The 8822-nt window shown below is 36.0% G+C and overlaps 1 long non-coding RNA gene across 1 annotated transcript; it reads right to left on the reverse strand.

Moving 5' to 3' along the window:
• Window positions 1–7397: 7397 nt before the first annotated feature.
• On the reverse strand, window positions 7398–8071 carry LOC108117565. Its single transcript, XR_001772893.2, has 2 exons — window positions 7968–8071; window positions 7398–7910 (listed from the first exon to the last, which is right to left on the reverse strand). It is a non-coding gene; the product is annotated as an uncharacterized LOC108117565 (long non-coding RNA).
• Between the last annotated feature and the right edge of the window lie 751 nt (window positions 8072–8822).

The following is an 8822-nucleotide window of genomic DNA, read 5'->3' on the forward strand; positions in this document are numbered from 1 at the left end:
AAAATCTAAAACTGATGGTATTTTTTGCCATTGTTATATCACCTGAACCCTCCAGCTGATGGTCTTTTTTTCCACCCCTATATTCCCTTACAGATATATTTCATTTTATACTTGAATCTATTACTTCCACTTCATTGTCCTCAACTGTTTTTGTGTTTAATTGCGATTTTAAGCATACGATCTCGCTCTTTAGCGAATTTTTAGATAGCTTACCATTTGTTTGATTAATTCACTAACGTGAACTAACTAAACATTGTATTATTGTTCTATCGTGGATGGTTAAATTTTTTAAAGTCTGAGATAAAATTTTCTACTTTGAATTACAATTTTTATAATTATACCCGTTACTCGTAGAGTAAAAGGGTATACTAGATTCATTGAAAAGTATGTAACAGATAGAAGAAAGCGTTTCCGACCCTATAAGGTATATATTCTTGATCAGGATAGCCATGTCCGTATGTCCGTTCGGCCGTCCGTCCGTCCGTCCGTCCGTCCGTCTATCCGTCCGTCCGTCCGCCCGTCCCTCCGACCGTCCGTCCGTATGAAAGCTGAGATCTCAGGAACTATAAGAGATACAAAGAAGATTAAGCATGAAGATTCCTGAGGTCCATACGCAGCGCAAGTTTATTATTATTATCCTGCCATGCCCACCAAGAACGAAAAATTAATATCTTTGTATTCTCAGGAATTATTAAAGCTAGAATGTTAAAATGTAGTATGTAAAATCCTTAGATGGCAGCGCGTCGTATGATGGTATCATTATCCGCGCACACCCATCCTTCCCACCAAGCTCAAGAGACGGTTGTTAATATCTATCGATTTACCAAAGATTTTTTAAATCGGAACATTATTTCGCTATTTATGATGAAATATATGTTATAAGGCCTCACATGGGCACGCACTATCAGTTACTCAACATGGTTTCTCCGACAATAGGTGGCACTAGCAAAATAAATATTTTTAAATTGTGTAAAAGAGTAACTAGTCGCGACACTCGACTATAGCGTTTCCTTTTGTTTTATTTTGGTAAACAGACAATATATGAAATAAACTTCAGTGGGGTCTATGTGATCCTGTGTGGGATCGCCCTTTCCATTTTTTGGTTTTTTCCTTTTCGAGGTCGGCTATATTCATTTTGAAGAATCCGTTTTTGGTCGTCCTTTTTTAATATTGATGATCCGGTGTGGGGACGTCCTTCTTAATTTTGAAAATTTTGTTTTGGGTCGACCTTCTTATTTTTTTTGGTTGGCTAAGGAATTATCTTAATCTTATCTTTCTTTTCTTATCTTATCTTTCTTTTTTATTAAATATGTTGTTTGGGTATAGGTTTTTATTTTTATTTTTTTTTGTGTTTTGTGTCTGTTTATTTAAATTGATTGTTTGGATAATGTTTAGCTACTAAGAGTTTTTACTTGCTTGAGAATAAAAACATCGGGGCAGTTCAATTTGCAAATTTTTATTACGTGTTAAAATCAAAACCAAATTAATAAAAATACGCCGAATGCAAGAAGTACAGCTAAAAGTAAAGAAATGCAACTAAAGATTCGAGCTATAAGCCCGCCGCTGCTCCGTACTTGTCTTTCGCTGCTTTGCCTTCAACAATGTCCTTGAGGGGCAGCAGACACAGCCTAGACACTTGTCGTTCCAATAGCTGTCTTTAGTACGGCAACCATGTTCAGTTTTTGCAGAATGCTGGAACTTGTAGGTGGTCGAAAGACCGCTCTCCTTGATCAAAACGCAAACTTGCCCTCGGGATCGATCTCTTTGTTCTTCACGTTGCCAGCGTAGGCAGCGATTTCTCGATGCTGAGGCATCCGTCGATTTCGCTATTCTCTGTTTGGTGACTCATTTATCAAGTAATCTTCTTCCGATTGGCATTGGCCAGGTTGAATTTGCTCAGCTCATTGAAGCACCACGCGATAGTGGCCTGAATGCATATCGGATAACTAGCGAAAAGTTGTAACGGATCCCGGTTCGACTACCCTAAGCTGCAGGATCTCGTTGATGTGAGCCTGGAATATTAATCGTCGATTACTGAAACGGTTGCGCAAAAGAGAGATCAAGGGCAACGTCATAATTCGCGTTAGTAATCTTCAACGCTCTCACAGTCTCCAAGGCTGAATCCCGCAGATTAGCCACCTGAACTTCTTCATCTTGGTCAAGTGAGGATGGCTGTCAATCGTCGTCTTAAGCAGAAATCCAGCCACTCGGCATAGCCACCGCTAAATGTTGGCATCGGCTACGGGGCCAATTAAGGAGCAGGCGTGTAGGGAGTTGGTGAAACTAGCCCCACTGGTACTATCAAATAACGTAAATTGCGCAGCAACTGTACTGGAGCGCTTGGAAACTTCCACCTGGATGTCGACGTGCACGTTCGTGGCTAGCTGAGAGAACTTCCAATACAAGTTACTTCCGATTTCGCTTTGGTTTAGCTCTTCCAATTCTTCGTGAAGCGTAGCAAATTGGTCAAGCAGAAGCTTCGCCATTGTCTCGAGGGTCATAATGGTTGAGTCTTGGGTCCGCATCGCAGCCTTGACCTTCTGATGCAGGATATTCATTTCTTGACAGGTCACCTGTCTTCGTCTCCGCAGCATTTTCTCCCTGCTTGCATCAGTAGATCTAGTGGCTTTAGCCCAGACTCCATTATATAATACAAGTAAGTGCACGGTTATTACAACAAAAACAAGTTTCCTTACCACATTAAAAACTGATCACATTAATCAGTTGAGCAACTAAGAGTTTTTAATTGCTTTAGAATAAATAAATCGGGGCAGTTCAATTTCCTAATTTCAAATTAAAACCAAATCAACTCCGCAACAAAACCACGCCGAATGCAAGAAGTAACAACTTAACTGCAAAAGCTTCGAGCTACAGCAGTTCTGCCAAAAGCTCCCAAAAGCGCGTGCGCTATAAAGTAACAGTAAAGCGCATGCGAAACTGAGTTAATCAAAACCAACTAGAAACCGCTGGTAAACCCCCGCAGCTCATCCGTCTTTGTCTTTGGCGGCTTGGCACAACAGATAAGTACCTTTTTTTTGTCACATATAAGCGAAGTTTTGTAATTTTTTTTGACTGAAGGGGAATATTGTATTTATTATTTTCCACCTTTTCATCCACTTGTTTTCACTATTTTATTGAATGATTAATTTCTATTGGTTTTTATATATCTGACTAATGGGAATTATTATTTATTATTTTCGATTTTTTTTAAAATCAACTTTTTTCAGTTCATTTTAATTTCTTATGAAATTTATCTAAAAGTTTGTTTTATAGCTGTTTTATTGCGCTGCACCACGTTGACAATAGTTTATAAAACATTCATTCACTTGTATTGATTACATCTATTCGCGGGTAAAAACTTACTTCCGATCTTGAGACTAGAATCTGATAAAAAACCTCGGCTTAAGTGATTTATCTCTGTATAACTCAAGACTGTCAAAAAATAAGATGCTGAATTTTATCAGGTAGACTTTGGTCTTTCTAAAGGAGGTTAGTGTAGTTAAATTTGGCTTTGCCGGATTTGGGGTGACCAAAATTGATCTAGGTGGGAATCTATTATTGATCGAAATGGTTAACTTTGGGATACTAATGGGAACGGTCAGAAGAATTCATTCCACGGAAACTAAGTGTCTCCACTCCTCAAGTAGTCCTGAAAACTCAACATTCTGCCTTAAACCCAATTCGGATATCAAGCAGAAATTAATGAAATAAAAATCAAGAGAAAGCACTTTATTTGTTTGCATCGACCCGTTACTGTTTTGAGAGAGAGAGCATAACACTAATATAGAAATTGCTAAACCAGTCCTTTTTCACTTAACCGATTCAGAAAAGAGCTTTATATTGACAACATTCTGTGAGTTTATAAGTCTTATAAGTCTATAAGAGTAGTATTAGGGTCAACAAAAGTAAATTACTTAAGTTAGATGATGGTAGGGTAAATTGAGATTCTGTATGCTTTTCTTAGTGTACGACTAGGTCAGTTGGCGAAACTACAGATGGCCTAGACTGAAGAAGTTGAGAACAACTCTCCTGGCGTCTATACGAGGATATACAAATTTTCACCGTGAGTTCGTTCCGAGAGGAAATCAAATATTTTTTTAAACAGGAGAAGGGGAAGGTCCGGTATGTTATTACGTCAAAAAAACCGTCAGGATACCCATCTATATAGTCTACATTTTAATAAAAGCACGACAATTAAGAATAAATAATTTAAAGAGTCATAAACGAAAATATTTATAAAATTTATTAATTTCATTTATATAAATATGTACAGGCAAAATGCGTTTCAATCCCACTAATTAATTCGATGTCGTAATTTATTTACATCTCTTGTCTATTAGAGTTAAATTAATAAAAATATTAGTTTTCAGATAAAGGATGTGTTAGAGGCCATACGAAACTGGGAAAACCAAAACAGAATAGAAAATGCTAATAAACCAGCTCATCTTTGTCTTTGGCTAGTTGTCCCAACAGGATGTTTACAAACTGATGATGACGTCACTGCTTATGGGAGGCCTTATTAGCTACATTACTTAATAAATACTTAAATAACGTTCCGATTTAAAATGTCTTTGGAAAATGAAGAAATGCCCTCCTCAAAACATTTGGTGACCCCGGCGTGATCGGGGAACGCGTGTGAAAGTTAAGAAATTATTAAATATCCTTTTAATAATTCCAAGCACCTCTTCCACAATTCGGTGTGAAGGTCAATAAACTCAATTCGCATCGTTTGTACGGTATTCGCTTATGCAAAACAGAGCTGCAGTCAGCATCGGCTGCTGTACATTTTGAAAACTTATACACAACGTCGAGCGTTATATAATTTCAGTTGCTGAGCGGAGGTTTTTCGTTTTTCGGTTCCGTTCTACCCGCTACTTCAATTCTCACTTTCGTCGCCGTTAGTCAAGTACATCGGAAAGTTCGCGTAGTGACTGTTGTATACTATTTCCGAAATTAAATCGAAATGTCGGAACCAAATAAAACGGAATTTGTGCAACGTGCCCCAGGTAACAAGGACAAAGGCAAAGTCAAGCTCCGTGGCGTGTCAACTTGCGGCGTTAAATACACTCCTAAGTGACTAACAGATGGCCGAATTCGATGAAAGTAAATTGCAGGTGACATCGACTGCTCTCAACTTAACCTGGAAAGCTTAGTAATCGCTAACATAAGATTTACCACGGGGTACTGCGAAACAAAAGGGAGAATCTGCTACTACATAAACAGCGAAAAGAGAAAGTCCATGGCAAATTCAACCGAATTGCATGGCATCAGTGCCGCCTTCAAAGGCAATTCTAGGCCTTTCATCTTCCGCGATTTGGAGAAGCATACATCGATTGGCCGGACTTCTACGCTATGTTCAACACGGTGGTGGGAACAAACAAGGACTTGTCAAATGTGGACAAATTCCAGCATCTTCGTTCCTGCTTAGATGGCGAAGCGTTGGACACAATTAGATCCCTGTAGCCCACTAAGAGGAATTATGACAGGGCCTTAGAACTATTGATTTTACGCTTTAATAATAAATTGTTACATTTCCAGGCACACGTTCGGTCATTATTCAAGCTACCAGGTGTGGAGAAGGGATCAGCAAGTAGCTTGCACACTTGCGCGCCCTCAGTACTATGGCAACTGCGCATGAAATTCTTGACGGTGTTTTGATCCGTCCAGCTCTCAGTTCTCCAGCTCCCCAACTCAGAGGACTTAGTCTTGATACGGTCAGACACACATGGGGTTGGACAGATGGACATAGCGAATTCCACTCCGCTTTTGATCCTGATCATTAATAAATTAATTATTACATTAATTTAAACACTTTTTATAGTCGTTACTCGTGGAGTAAAAGGGTATACTAGATTCGTTGAAAAGTATGTAACAGATAGAAGGAAGCGTTTCCGACCCTATAAAGTATATATATTTTTGATCAGGATCAATAGCGAAGTCGATTGAGCGATGTCCGTCCGTCCGTATGAACGCTGAGATCTCAGGAACTATAAGAGAACAAAAATGAGATTTAGCATGAAGATTCTTGAGGTCCATATGCAGCGCAAGTTTTTTCCCGCAACCTGCCACGCTAACTCTATCGCCCATGAATCACGAAAAACTAAAACTATAATCTCGGGAACTATTGGAGCTAGAAAGTTTAAATTCAGTATGTATAATTTTTCGATTCCAGCGCATCTTATAGTAGTACTATTATCCGGCCACACCCACCCATACGCCCACAAAGCTCAAAAGACGGTTTTTGCATTTTCTAGAAAAGCTGATATCTCGGTAACTATAGGAAATAGAAAGTTCGTATTCAGCATTTACGTTTATATGATTTTTAAATCGGAACATTATTGCGCTATTTACGAAGAATTTTAAGTTATAAGGCCTCACATGGGCAGTGACGTCACCATAAGTTACTCAACATGCTTTCTCCGGCAGTAGGTGGCGCTTGGAAAATTTCCACTGGCAAAATGAATTTTTTAAAATTGTGTAAAACAGTAACGGGTATCTTATAGTCGCGGGACTCATTTCCTCTTGTTAGGTTAGAAAAGGTATAATTTTTCTATTTTCGACGATATTACTACACTCTAGAAGTAACGGGTGTATATATATCAGTCTGCACATTTTTTATTATATTTAAAGATACTTTTTTAAAAAATATATATTCTTGGTCAAAATCTCAATTTTGCAAGGAACTCCAAAATCTCAGGAACTCTCAAAACTAAAAAGTATGGATTGATTCGAGATGTTTGTTTTTATATTGTTATCGGCGAATTAAATATTTTGTAAATCAGACAATTATTTTAAAAGAATGTAAAAAATTATCATATAAAAATTATGGTTGTAGTTTAAAGGCATAACCTTTTAAAATCAAATTAAGCTATTAATATTATATTACAGAACATTGTTTAATACTAAATGTTTGATATTAGTGTACGTTGATCACTTGGCGAAACGTTTTTTTGTTGTTTGTTTTTTGTATTTCAAAGTTGGAATACTTGGTTATTTTTATTTTATTCTATTGTAATGCAAACATAACCAAAATACATTGGCGGATTGTTGAAAATCACTCACTTTGAGTGCTGTGACTGTAAAATATCCGTTACTGTTTTATACAATTTTAAAATATTCATTTTACTAGTGGAAAGCGCCACCTTTTGTCAGAAAATTCATGTATACATTTGTAAATAAATAGCGTCATAATATACCGAGTTAAAAATCTTTCGTTAATTTATAGATATAAACTAGAAATGTTATACAAGGTCAAACGAATACATTCATTTTAATATTATGGACGCGACATTTCCACATTTATTTTAAAATTGAAGCAAACAATTTAGTCAAGCCGTTATCTTAGAAATTTTTAAAATAAATTTTTACAACTCTTATATCCAAAATAAGCCGACAAATTATGGTTTCATTTTTTTTATTATTTCAAGATACACAAAATGTATAGGAAATACGTACATAATTAATGTGTACATTAATAAATGTTTTAAAAGTTTACAATACTTAAAATGTCATTTTAGGTGAAAATACACATTTTTGGTTGCGGTTGCTAATTTAAAAATTGTATGTAGGTATTATTTATTTTATTTATATAATTATATTTGAAAAACTTTTAAATATCAGTATTTTTTTTTAGTTTTGTACGTTTTATGTTTTATCTTTGTATTTTTTGCATGAAGCGCAATTTAAAGCATCTTTTAAAAAATAACTTAAACACTTTGAGTTAATCAAGTTTCTTGTAATATAATTTTTCATGAAGCTAGAAGTATAACCAATTTTATTAGTTCTGCCCCAGAAAGTCGGAAGAGTGGATATTCATTTTGGAACAACTTTTATTTCAGTTATTACTCAATGCTGTGTTGCTTGAACTTCAGTGAAATTCCAGTTTATTGCCTGTTGACATTTGGCTGACACTGTACGAATATAAAAAGTAATTTTGAACAGAATTGCAGCAATTATATATACATTACATAATTTAGGGACGTGTACTAAACGCTCGATTAAGAGACTTAAATAGCAAGCTGTATAGGTATAAAGTTTTTAAAGTCGAACGACATGTTGTCAACAGCACATATACTAATATGACGCGGTATCACATTGTTTACAATTATTGGTGCAAAATTCAATAAATCCGAGTCGACTGTTTTTTGTAGAAAAATGTTTCGAAAATTGTTCTTTCTCTTGATTATCTGGAGCTGCAGTGCACTGGCTGCGGACATATTAATGGCCACACAAGGTAACCATACATGCTCTCTAAGATCAAAACATTCTTTTCCTAAATAGTTTATATTCGTGCAATAGATAAAATATATACTTTATAATATTTTTAGGAGGAACAAAGTCTCACAAAATACCATTTTGGGAGCTTGCCAAAGAACTAATAGCTAGGTATGTACAACATAAATTTTTTCTCGACCTAAGTTATGGGCACCGACTGAAAATAGATAAGTTATGCTCGTTTTACCGTGCACAGCAGAAAAATTGGAACCATCGCATAAAAGTATCAGAAAACCAGTGAACATGATTTTCCTCATAAAAACAATTGCATTTATGAGGAAAATAGAGGGCTCGGTTAAACCTTTTCAGTTTCAATATGGAAAATACCGACTATCATTACAAATTGAAAATCTTTATTCTTGCATCCTAGAATAGGTTTTTCTGACCCTTTTACTTTTCAAATGACAGGTAATAATAACTATGTTATCATATAATTTTAAGAAAAATGGTAACCCAAAATGGATTTAAGCCACCGGTTTAGGAAAACCAGTGAGGAAAATATCTTAAGAGAAGTGTGTTCTTTCCTTTATTGTCAGCCAAATTAATAA

Source organism: Drosophila eugracilis, unplaced genomic scaffold (genome assembly GCF_018153835.1).
Source record: "Drosophila eugracilis isolate 14026-0451.02 unplaced genomic scaffold, ASM1815383v1 contig_1918, whole genome shotgun sequence".
Taxonomy (NCBI): domain Eukaryota; kingdom Metazoa; phylum Arthropoda; class Insecta; order Diptera; family Drosophilidae; genus Drosophila; species Drosophila eugracilis.